The 13151-nt window shown below is 41.9% G+C and overlaps 1 protein-coding gene across 6 annotated transcripts in view; it reads left to right on the top strand.

Annotated features, from left to right (window-relative positions):
• The first annotated feature begins 2643 nt into the window (after window positions 1-2643).
• The window catches only part of LOC311615834 (ubiquitin carboxyl-terminal hydrolase 9X-like), a 206135-nt gene continuing 195627 nt past the window's right edge, over window positions 2644-13151 (top strand). For 3 of the 6 annotated variants that reach the window (XM_084871268.1, XM_084871269.1, XM_084871265.1), the window contains exon 1: window positions 2644-2995. The gene's annotated coding sequence lies outside the window, so the exon portion shown is untranslated. Of the gene's footprint in view, window positions 2996-3261; window positions 3394-13151 lie in introns of all 6 variants that reach the window. The other 3 variants (XM_084871270.1, XM_084871266.1, XM_084871267.1) reach the window with 2 other exon arrangements.

Here is a 13151-nt window from a genome sequence, read left to right as displayed (position 1 = left end):
TGGGACACCTTTCAGGGCAATCCAGCTGGCCCCCACCTGTGCAACAATCTAACAAAAGAGTAATGTGCAGATTGACCATCACTTCCACACACAAGATGTCTGCCCTCATGTGATCAAAGATCCTGCCCCAATGTGGACACAAGATGGCCATCACAAGATGGCCAGCAGGGAAGGGCAGTTGGGACAGACCAGGCCTACAAGGGAGGGCAGTTGTGGGTGATCAGGCAAGCAAGGGAAGGCAGTTGGGAGGCACCTGGCCTGCAAGGAAGGACAGTGGGGGTGATCAACCCTGCATAGGAGGGCAGTTAGGGGTGACCAGGCTAACAGAGGAGGGAAGTTGGGAGCAAACAGGCTGGCAGGGGAGCAGTTAGATATCTATCAGGCTGGCATGGGAGTGGTTAGGGGATGATCAGGCTGGCAAGCAGAAGCAGTTAGAGGCAATCAGTAAGGCAGACAGGTGAGGAGTTGGGAGCCAGCAGACCTGGATTTTGAGAGGGATGACCGACTGTACTTTTAGGCCTGGATTGATCTAAATGGGCAGTTGGACATCCCTCTAGAGTGTCCCAGATTGGAGAGGGTGCAGGCTAAGCTGTGGGACACCACCATTCCCTCCCCCCATGCACGAATTTCGTGCACCGGGCCTCTAGTTTTAAATAATTATCCACCTGCGCTGCAGGAAACTTCGTTTTGGAACCTGCTGGCTATGCCAATTGTCCCATTTATGCCCCTGTTAATTAATTATCTGTCTAGATTTAGTGGGACAAACATAGGTGATCAGGAGTCAGCAATAACGGCCTATCCCCTGGTACTTCAATGTCTACACAGCTGAGCCGAATCGGAACAATGACACACAGAATCAGTATGCAATCACAGGGTTTATTTACCTATTCCTAGGCTCCAGCAAAGGCCACCTGGTGATGCACACTGAAGGATTGACAGAGATGAAGACGGATAGGCGGCTGCAGTTTGTTCAGTCTCACACACAGCAGAGCAGTCAATTGGCTTGTCTAGTCTCACGGACTGACTTGGAATCCTCCTCTTATTGGTTAGGAAACATCAACTGAAGAAGGTTCCAAGCTTATATAGACTGAAGTAAACAACTTGTGTCCTTATCAGTGTGGGCCAGAGGGTGTGCCTTATATTAGGAGCAGTGCATTTACACTTTAAGGGCTCAGGGCTTTTACATCAAGATAGTGTTCATTAATTTTGTAAATTATAGAGTATTAAGGTTTCCACACAGCCAACATTTCACACAATAATTATTTAATACATTAGAGGGATTTCATTATGACCATAACATTATTATAATGTCAGAATCAATTAACTAAATATGCTATATTAATAAAGAAAACTCACATGGTTATCTCAATATATCTTGTAGGAAATGGCTATAGGTTTTTCTATTAAATGCCTGGTCAGGTGGCCTAACCAGCTGGATTCTGCATAATCTTAACATCCTCCTATTTCTGCATCCCAACTAGCACTGGGATCTCCCACTGCACAATGGTGGGAGGAGGTGATCAGTCTCAACATTTCTTCATTCAGGTTTACTTTCTGTCTTCTCTCCCCATTCTGGGAAAAATGAGGTCCAATGATGTTTTCATCTGGGATCCTTAGCTAGGCAGAGATTCAAAGTGCAGCCCTAACCAGTTTAGCTCAGTGGATAGAGCGTCGGCCTGCAGACTCAAGGATTCTGGGTGGGTTTGATTCTGGTCAAGGGCATGTACCTTGGTTGCGGGCACATCCCCAGTAGGGGTGTGCAGGAGTCAGCTGATGGATGTTTTTCTCTCCCTTCCTCTCTGTAAAACAACAATAAAATATATTCAAAACAAAACAAAACAACAAAAAAGTGCAACAAAACCCAGGGATAGAATTGAAAGTGTTAGAGCAACACTGATGAGGAATTGAGATTAATCCTAATCTATCCTTTCCTTTTAATATTTAAGCATCTAGCATTGCCACCATTGCACTGCAGGTTATGTATCCTGGCATCAGTCTCAGTTTTGGTACCTTTTCCCTCCCTTTTTCTTATTTTGACTGGTTCTCCATCCTGCTTTTTCTCTATGCAGTTTTAAACAAAAGGGAGCTACAAATAGAAATTATAAAGAGCCATGTCACAACCCCTGGACAGGCCATCGGACAATTCATGATCTAGGTAAGCGGTTTTCAATGTTTTTTTTATCTCATGTAGAAAGAAACTAACGACTAAAATTTTGTGGTGCACCAAAAATATACTTTTTGCTGATCTGACAAAGAGTTGGTATAATTTTTCTTTATATAGGATGACTATTGTTGTGGAGGCTGTCTTTTTTTTTTTTTTTTTTTTTTATGTAATGGAAAGAGGTCAGTGCCCTAACTACAGAAGTTTGGTCTGTTTTAAAAATTTTCCCACACGCCAGGTGACAATCACTGCTCTAGTGGCCCGTGTTTAGCAAAGGGTCACCTTCCCCTATCTCAATTCTTCCGAATCAAGGTACCTCAGGCCGGGCTCAACTTCCACCTGTGGACAGGAAACTCACAGTAAAGGAGAAAGGCTAGGCAGAGGAAATTGGGAGGACAGCAGTAGGGGTAACGCCACTGGCGGGGGCGGGACCTGCAGGGGGTGGGACCCTCCAGTCACTGGGTCGCGCAATGGCTTGTGGGAGTCGACGCAGCGACCGTTGCCGTGGCATCAGCGGCTGTGCGAGGTCCGCCATATTTGAAGAGGAGCGGGTGGCGGCTGCCTGAGCCCCAACCTCTCCCGCACTCTGCCCTTTAGGGGCTCCGTTCAGTCCTTGTCCTTCTGTCTCCCCCACTACCAGGCCTCTCTGGAGCCTGCCCTCAACGCCTCCGCGGAGGCGGCCTCCTGAGGGTCTAGTAGCTTGTGGCGCCTCCAGAACTCAGGCCAGGCCAAGATCGGCGGCCACGGAAAGGTGAGGCGATCGCTGAGGGACACTCAGAGGCCGTGATACGAAGAAGGCACCATCTACTCCCCAGCCCAAGGAACTCTAAAGAGGTAAGAGCTCCCCTAGCCGAGGGAGGCCGTAGTCGGGGCAAGGCTTTTCCTTTATGCTCACGGGTCCCGACACAGGCCTTGGCAGCTTTTCATTCTACCGGACTGGGAACGGACGTTTGCCTCTCCCTCTTGCCTGGGCGCACTCTGATTTGGGGGTAAAGACGCCTGTGTCGGGCATTGATGAGCCGCCCGATCTTCTCTGAGGCCAGTAGCTTGATCTGAGCGGCAATGAGTTCAGGGCCATAGAACTGTTTTTTCTTCCTCAGGACATGCGCGGCAGATCGGCCATTTGACTCGAATGTCCGAGGCGGCGGAGTGGGGAGAGAAAAGAGGGGGGCTCACGGTGCTGTTTGTGAGGCCGACGCTGTGGGCACGTACCTTTATTTGTAAGTGGAGAGGTAAATGGGTGATGGCTCTGTTTTGCCTCTTCGCTGACTCTGAACCCATCTGGGCCCGGCAGCTAAGCACTCCGTGTTCCCAGTTCTGCAGCGCAGCCAACCTAGGATAGACGCTAAGCTAATCTGCTGGTTAAACTTCAGCCACATGTCAGCACCCATGAGGCGTTGTTTGACCGAAGAGCCGGTCCAGATATGGGTGACCTTTGTCAATTCCCGTGATAGCTCCTTCTTATGATACAGTGGCTTTGATAGGTGTGTTTTTAAATTATAGTAATATCATTTGCAGCTGTAGAAGAAATATTTTATGAATTGTGTGAAAACTAAAACTTACATAGGAATTTAAAAAATGAGAACATTTGTTATTTTATGAAATTCTTTAAACTTTGAATTTTCCACTGTGCAGTTACTCCTCCAGGTGTTTGAATAATTTAATGTAGATTTTAAAGTTAATTTAGTAATTTGTACATTATTTTATATTTATTCTTTGTAGTAAGAGGGGTATATTATAGCATTTTCTTACTGTAAGACACATTCATCCTATAACTCCACATAACATTTGTATATTTTTGCTTTAAAGAAAGAATTTGGGTGCTTTCATTTGGAACAGTTTTAATAGATCTTTTCTCAGATCTTATCAATAGAAGTTATTTTGTAAGAACTAGTTAATTATAATTTAGGGTGGGTTTCTGAAACCATATTTTTGAATTTAATCAGCTTAACAATAACCCACAACCTTCGGACCAACTCATATTTTTGAATTTAAAAGAAAACTGTAAACTCCTACATTTTTCTTGCTGCCTGAATTCATGAACTGCCATTTGGCCTTCACAAATATGTAAAACATTTGAAGACTTTTTTACTAAGGGCCATCATTTTCCCTGTTCAAAACTCATGCATGTAGGTTGGTTGGTTTGTTTGGAGGATATCTCTTCTCTCTCCATTGGTTTTTGGAGAAAGAAGAGAGAGGGAAAGACAAGAGAGACACTGATGTGAGAGAAACACATTGATTAGTTGCCTCCTACTGGAGCCCGAACCAAGGCCTGGAAGGAGGGAAAGGGGAGCGAGCCTCCAGCCAAGGTTTGTGCTCTTGACTGGAATGGAACTGGGACCCTTCAGTCCACAGGTGATAGTCACTCTACCCCCTGAGCCAAACTGACTAGGGCCATGCATGTCCTTTAAATTTTAATGTTTCAAACTTTATTGTTACAGTGGGAAGAATGAAAGCCTGAAGTATTTGCAATTAGTGTTCAGGAGTCACCTAAAAAGTGTTTTATTTTACTGACTTAAAGATAAGGTTTTAAAATGACAACGATTTTTCTCAGTCTTTCCCTATGTACATTTAACCTATTATCATGATTTTTAGTTTTATTATTATTTTTGTTAGTCTTACTACTATTTGATGTTATTTCCTAAACTTGAAAGGAATTTCTGTAGCAAGTAAATAATAGCAAAATATTATATTTGTGAGTGAGTGCTAAAGAAGTAATTTTTAAGAAAAAGATTTTTGCCTTTTAACTGCATTATTGGATAGATATGGCCAAATAAGATTTTTCCCGAGGCCTTTTTTCTTCTAGGATCTTTTTTTTTTTTTTTAAATATATTTTATTGATTTTGTACAGAGAGGAAGGGAGAGAGATAGAGAGTTAGAAACATCGATGAGAGTCATTGATCAGCTGCCTCTTGGACACCCCCTACTGGGGATATGCCCGCAACCAAGGTACATGCCCTTGACTGGAATTGAACCCGGGGCCCTTCAGTCCCCAAGCCAATGCTCTATCTATTGAGCCAAACCGGTTTCAGCTTCTTCTAGGATCTTGAAATGCATTTCTAATATATCAGTAAGATAAGTTTACTTCTCAAAATAGATATTTTTTGTTAAGAGATTTTTTTTTTTTTTAACATTTTGCAATTTTATTACTGATGGAGAGCTTAAACACCCTGTAACCAGATATAGCCAGTGAAATAGTACTAAACACAGGCAAGTGGATAGAGTTGAGTCACAGAAGATAGGAGAAGAGGAGGGGTCTACTGGGTCAGATACTGACACTGATTACATGAGGAATGCAAACAAAATGACAACACTATGATTCCACTTAATATGAGGCAACCAAATGGTCACATTTATAGAAACAGAAAGTAGAATGGTGGTTCCTAGGGGCTTGTGTGGGAGGAAGAAATGGGATCCTTAGTTTAATGGGTACAGAGTTTCAGATTTGCAAGATGAAAAAGTTATGGCGATTTGTTGTACATCAATGTGAATACTACTGAACTGTACACTTAATGGTTAAGAGGGTAAATTTTTGTTGTATATGACTAGAGATTTTTAATGAAGCTTACAATTTTGAAATTGGTTGTCATAAAATTTAAATATTCTAAATTTAGTCAGACAAATGTACTTTTCTTTAGCTTTTTAATATCTTTTCATTTGTTTTAGCATGATCATGTGGAAATCTGTTTTTTTTTTTTTTTTTAAGCCAAATCAAAGTTACTTATTTTAAATTTAGGGAAAGGGATTGGTACTTATAAGGTAGGAAAACCGTCCATCCAGTATGGTTCAGTGGTTGTGCATCAACCTGTGAATCAAGAGGTGAAGCTTAGATTCCTGGTCAGGGCACATTTTGGGGTTGTGGGCTTGATCCCCAGTGCAGGAGGCAACTGATCAATGATTCTCATTATTGCTGTTTTTCTCTCTCACTTCCTTCCTCTCTGAAATCAATAAAAAAAAAAAATATATATATATATTTAAAATAGGAAAACAGTTGTATCTTTTGGTTTAAAAGCAAGTTAGTTTTTCTTAATGGCTTTATTGAGATACTAGAGGCCCAATGCATTAAATTTGTGCACTAGTTTGTGTGTGTGTGTGTGTGTGTGGGGGGGGGGGAGGGGTTTGCAGGGGGAGGTGTCCCTCAGCCTATCTTGTGCCCTCTCACAGTCGGGGAGCCCATAGGGATTCTGACTGACAGCTTAAGCCACTCCCTGCTTCTGGATGAGCAGTGCTCCCCCTTTAGGAGCATACTCACCACCCTAGGGCAGCTCCTGTGTTGAGCATCAGCCCCTGGGAGGTCAGTGTGCGTCATAACAACCGGTTCCACCATTTGGTCGATTTGCATATTAGTTTTTTATTGTATAGGACTAGAGGCCCAAAGAATGAAAATTTGTGCAACAGTAAACCTTCTCCCCACTGCCTGCACCGACTTCCCTCCAGCTTCTGGAACCTGGGCTTCCCTCCTACAATTGACCCTGGCTGCTTCCTTCTGTCAGCTACCCTCTGGCACTCAGGGTCTGGGCTGCTTCTCACCTCTGGCTGCCAGCAGCCACCCAGGACTCAGACTGGCTTCCCTCATGTGGCTGCCAGCAGGCCCCGGACCCGGGCTGGCTTCCCTCTGGCCCTGGTTTTTCCAGGAAGGATGTCCAGAATGCTCTTGTCTAATTAGCATATTACTTTTTTATTATAGACACTTTTTATATACCACTAAATTTACTTTTACTCTGTGCAAAGACACAATTTTTAGAAATTTATAGAGTTTTGAAAACAACATCCCAAACCTGTTTTGTATACTTTTATTTCTACACTTCCACTTAATTTCATCATCCTCTTTCCCAACCTCTTTATCCTCAGGCTATTTCTAGTTTACTTTGTATTACTGTATTTTTGTTTACCTTAGATGTTCTCACAATGGATTATACAATATGTAGTATCTTTTTAAATTTTACTTAATTACCATCTAAGGTCATGTATAATTTTTTATTTTTAAAAATTAGTTTTTAAATATATATAGTTATTTTTAAAGAAAGAGGAACGGAGAGGGAGGAATAGGAAAATATTAATACCTTGTCTCCCACAAGCACTCTAGGGATTAAACCCACAACCTTGTTTGTGCACTACCAGGAATTGAACCTAAAACCCCAGTGCACAGGATGTTGTTCCAGCCAACAGCCATACCAGTCAGGGCCAATACGTAGTCTTTATATATGGTTTCTTCCAATCAGATAATGTTTTTGAGATTCATGTAATATATACTTATTTAGAGTATCCCCTCAAAAATGTATACACACTTTAATAGCTTAATTTAAAAATGTATTTTAGTATATACTGCCTTTATAAATATTCAAAGTGTGTATATACATTTTTGGGGACAGTGTATGTCATATGGACTTCAGATAAAGCTGTTAGGCACACTAATTTATAAGTCTCCCTGGGTAAACATCCTTATCTAATAAAAGGGTAATATGCAAATTTGCACTAATAGCAGAATGACTGGTCCCTATGATATGCACTGACGATCAGGGTGCTGCCCCTTCATGGTCAGTGTGCTCCTACAGGGGGACCTCAGCCGTAAGCAAGCCAGGCTAACTCCTCTGCAGCACTCCAGGGCTGCCAGAGGAATGTCTGACTTCCTAAGCTGGCAGATGGACATCCCCCTAGGGGTCCTGGACTGGGAGAGGGTGCAGGCCAGGCTGAAGACCCCCCTACCCCCCAAGTGCACAAAAATTCTAGGCCTATGTAATAAAAGCCCATATATAAAGACCAAAATGGCAAATGACCAGAACAACCAGAGACCAGAACGACCACGGCCCCTTGGCCTGGCTCCTGGCTGGCCCTGATCCACAAGCCATTAGGAGTGATGAGGCAGGCAGGCAAGCAATTAGGAGCCAATGGACCTGGATTGTGAGATAGTTGTCTGACAGCCAGTTTAGGCCCAATCAGTAGGGAATCCCTGCGGGATTGGGCCTAAACCGGCAGTTGGACATCTCCCAAAAGGTCACAGATTGCAATAGGGTGCAGGCTGGGCTGAGGGAAACTCCTCCTTCCCCCAGCCATGCACATATTTCATGCACCAGGCCTTCAGTGTGTGTGTGTGTGTGTGTGTGTGTGTGTACACATATACTGTGTACACATGTATGTATTAGTGTATGTATATATAAATGTGTGTGTGTGTATTCTATTTCTCTTTTCACTCTTTTAGTTGCATCTCTTAAAGTGCAAATGTTTTAAAATTTTGGTTTGTATTGATTTGATAGAGAGAAGAGGAGATAGGATTAGAGAGAGCTATATCAATTAGTTGCCTCCAGCACACACTCCACCCAGGGACTGAACCTGCAACTTGAGCATATGCCCTGAGTGGGAATCTAATCAGTGATCCTATGGTGCATGGGATAATGCTTAGCCAACTGATCCATACCAGGCAAAGCAAAAATTTTTTAATTTTTATAAATCCTTTTTACTTTTCTTTGTTATTGTTTATGATTTTCATGTTCTATGGAAGAAATCTTTGCCTAAATGAAGGTTTTAAGTATTTATCACCCAACCCATGTTAACTGCCTGCTGCAACAAAAGCCAAAGAAAATATATTTATTCAAGTATTGGTAACCTGAGAAGATGGGGGACTGTACTCAAGTTCCATATTAAAATCTCAGAGATTTTTATCTGGAGAGAGAGGAAAAGCAGAAAAAAGATATTGCGGGAGCTATGGACATACTATTAGTGTTCTTGCTGGCCCCGATAGAGATCTTGAATGTCAGTTGAAGTCTGAAGCCAAACTACTCTATGTCCACACAAAATCAAGGTTTCTGCTAAAAAATAAAAATAGATAAAGCATAACTGTGTATATTAATAAGTAGTGAATGAATGGGAAGACCTAGGACATTCAAGTATATAATATTATTATAGATTTTATAAACTCTACTGGAGTTAGGGTCCTACTGATTTGATTTTATTAAGAGTTGGAGAATAACTGATTTAGGGGTTTATCATCAGTGTAGCCTATCCTTTGGTTTAAACATTGAGTTTCTCTAATTCTGTTTTAAAGCTGTTCATTCATTTATTGTTGTTTTTTAAGAGAGAGAAAGGGGAAGAGAGAAAAAAACATCAATTTGCTGTTTCATCTATTGATGCCTCACTGGTTGATTCTTGGATGCCTCATTGATTGACTCACTGGCAGAAAAACCACAACCTTGGTGTATCTGGAAGATGTGCTAACCCAGTTGTTGGCAAACTCATTAGTCACCAGAGCCAAATATCAACATTATAATGATTAAAATTTCTTTGAGAGCCAAATTTTTTAAACTTAAACTTCTTCTAACATCACTTCTACAAAATAGACTTGCCCAGGCCATGATATTTTATAGAAGAGTCCTACACAAGGGGCCAAAGAGCTTCATGTGGCTCAAGAGCCACAGTTTGCCACCCATGGCTCAAACCAATTGAGTTATCTGGCCAGGGTTCATTTTTACTTTCATATTTTAGTTTCAAGAAGTACTGAATATTAGCATTAATATAGTCATTAATAGATACCAGATACTATAAAGGCAATGGGGAAAAAGTGTGAGTAAAAGGAATTGCTCCATCAGTTGTTGGTTTAGATTTGTAACTGAACAAACAATAGCCTGTGCTGCTTGCCAATTAAGGAGAGACAGTTGAATCACATATGAACGGCTATTCCAATATTGTTGGCAGTATGGGAGAGCAGTAGGTTATCCACAAAAATCTGCTTTGCAGCTCACCATAAGACAGCTGCTTATCCTATATCAGGGGTCCTCAAACTTTTTAAAGTGGGGGCCAGATCACGGTCCCTCAGAGAGCTGGAGGGCCGGACTATATGAACTACTAATTCCTACTGTAACACCTTGGCTGCGCTCACTGCCCAAAAAACCTGGCGGGCAGGATCAGACTCCCCTGGGGGCTGCATGTGGCCCGCGGGCCGTAGTAATATATATAATAAAGGACCTATATAATAAAGAGGTAATATGTAAATTGACTATCACTTCAAAACACAAGATGGCTGCCTCCATTTGGTCAAAGCTGGCTGTCCACATGTTGACACAAGATGGCTGGCAGGGGAGGGCAATTGCGATGAGGACCCAGGCCTATAGGGGAGGGAAGTTGGAGGCAACCAGCCCTGCAGGAAAGGACAGTTGGGGGCAACCACTCCTGCATGGAAGGACAGTTAGGGGTGATCAGGCTGGCAAGGGGGGGCAGTTAAGGGCTCTTGGCCCAACAGGGGAGCAGTTAGGTGTCGATCAGGCTGGCAGGGGAATGGTTAGGGGTGATCAGGCTGGCAGGCAGGTGAGTGGTTGGGAGCCAGCAGTCCTAGATTGTGAAAGGGGTGTCCAACTGCCCTTTTACCCCTGAGGGATATCTGATGCCAGTCCAGAGGCAGTCAGATATCCCTCAGGGGTCCCAGATTGGAAAGGGTGCAGGCTAGGTTGAGGGACACTTCTACCCTCGTGCATGAATTTTGTGCATCCGGGTCTCTAGTTGTGGTAGAAGTACAAAGAAAAGTAGACAAAAAGGCAGTTTACAGATATGCTAAAAGATTAGCAGTCTTCAAAGAGTTTAATGATAAGCCAGGACCGGAGTTAGTTGGGGAAATAGCCAAAGGGAGTGCCAAATGGTCAGCTAACAGGGAAGCAGGCTGGAGATTTGTAAAGGTCTGCAGGTATGCATAAAAGGCTGGAGGTCATCAAAGGGTTGTTGAATCTGGTTTTGATAACAAATCTTAGTTAATTTTTCCATGGTAATAGGCAGCACCAAATGGGAAGGAAAGGCTGCATGTCCAGGCCAGTGCTAAGTCAGTGTAGAATGTGCCTTTTTTTTTTTTTTTTAGCAGTGACCATGCATTTTACTTTATTTCCTACAATACATGTGTACATAATGCTTTTTTTTTTTAAAAAAAATAAATTTTTATTGTTCATATTATTACAAATGTTCCTTCCCCCCCAGTGCTTTCCTCCACCAGGTTCCCACCCCACCCCCCATTGTCCTTATCCATAGGTGCACAGTTTATGTTCAGTCTCTTCCCACATCCCCCTCTCCCCTTTTCCCCAAGAATCATCAGTTCACTCCCCTTCCATACCTCTGATTCTATTATATTCAACAGTTAATATTGTTCATCAGATTTTTTTTTTAATTTCCTTGGTTTTTAGATTCACTTGTTGATAGTTACATATTTGTTTTTCATAATTTTTATCTTTATTTTCTCTTCTGAAAGAACCCCCTTCAGCAATTCATATAATTCTGGTTTGGTGGTGATGAACTCCTTTAGCTTTTTTTTAATTAATGAAGCTCTTTATGTGGTCTTTGATTCTGAATGATAGCTTTACTGGGTAGATTATATCTTTGGCTGTAGGCTCTTACTATTCATCACCTTGATTATTTCTTGCCATTCCCGTCTGGCCTGCATGGTTTCTGTTGAGAAATCAGCTGACAATCTTATAGGTGCTCCTTTATAGGTAACTACCTGCTTTGCTCTTGCTGCTTTTAATATTCTCTCTTTGTCTTTTGCTCTTGGAATTTTAATTATGATTTGTCTTGGTGTAGTCCTCTTTGGATTCCTTTTGTTTGGGGTTCTGTGTGCTTCCTGGACTTGTAAGTCTAATTCTTTCACCAGGTGGGGGAAGTTTTCTGTCACTATTTCTTTCAGTATGTTTTCGATATCTTGCGCTCTCTCATCTTCTGGGACCCCCATAATTCTGATGTTGGTTCGCTTGAAGTTGTCCCAGAGGTTTCTTACATTATCTTCAATTTTCTGGATTCTCTTGCCTTCTTGCTTCTGCGGAGGAGTGTCTTCTGGCTCTTTATGTTCCAAATCTTTGACTTGATTCTTGCAATCTTCCATTCTGTTTTTAGGACTCTGTATAATATTTTTTATTTCAGACAATGTATTCTTTATTTCTTGTTGATCCCTTATCATTTCTTGTTGATTCCTTATTAATTCTATCCTCATAGGTCTTATCGACCTTTTCTAGGAAATTCTTGAAAAACCTTATAAGCGTAGATTTGAACTCTATATCCAGTCGTTTTTGTTCTCCATTTCTTTCGTTTGTGATCTATTTCATTGTCTGGGCATTTTCACAGCTTCCCTGAATGGGGTGGGTTATAGGGTGGAGCCTACAGCCTTGGCTTCCGTCAGCCCTGCCCTATGCCGTTCCTGAGTCTCAGTAATCCCCAGGGTCCTTCAGTACTCGTTGCAAGCACGTCTGAGAGAAAGGTGTCCTCGATTTTCGCCTGCTACCAAACAGTCTAGGTTCTCCTCAATGAGCCCAGAACTGGGGTTCAGTTCAGTTGGAAGTGGAGTTGGAGGTGGCGTTAAGAGCAGTCCGGAGCTTTTGTCTCCTTCCCACCAGCTCCTCTGCTCTTCCTTCTGGTTTTCTCCTTGCTTCTCGTTGTAGAATTTCCAGTCAGTCGACTTTCCTGTAGTTCGGGGTAATGTCCATTTTATATTTTAGTTGTATTTTATTGAAATTGTTGTGTGTGGCTGCGGCTAGGTGTTTACCTGTGCAGCCATCTTGGATTCTCAGAATGTGCCTTCTTTAATCAGAATAAAACAGTCATGGTTAACAGAGCATGATTAATATTTCTTATAATGCTAGCTGGTTCCCCAACATTCTATTTCTGCCGCCTTTCAGATTTAAGTTTACAAATTAACTCCCACAACCTTTTAAAGCTCAGAGTCTATGAGATAGAGAGCAACATTTTCAAAGGAGGATATCAGATGATTTGGAACGTTCATGTTAAAGAATTTCTAAAAATGGAAAGGGGCATAGTCAGATTAAATACTGTAATTTGGTGACAAAATAAATTTGGTGACAAGGAGAAATGGATAATCTGTGTAAATAAATTTTTCAAAAAACCAAATTTACTTTTAAGTATAGTTTAACTTTTGATGGAGAATTTTTTGTGTTGTATTTCTTGTGTGTGTCAGTATACATGCACTTGTGCACATGTATGTATATTTGTGTGCATATATATTTCTGTA

The sequence above is a fragment of the Pipistrellus hanaki genome (assembly GCF_964339955.1).
Source record: "Pipistrellus hanaki genome assembly, chromosome: Y".
NCBI classification, from domain to species: Eukaryota; Metazoa; Chordata; class Mammalia; order Chiroptera; family Vespertilionidae; genus Pipistrellus; species Pipistrellus hanaki.
This window is presented reverse-complemented; position numbering and strand designations above follow the sequence as displayed.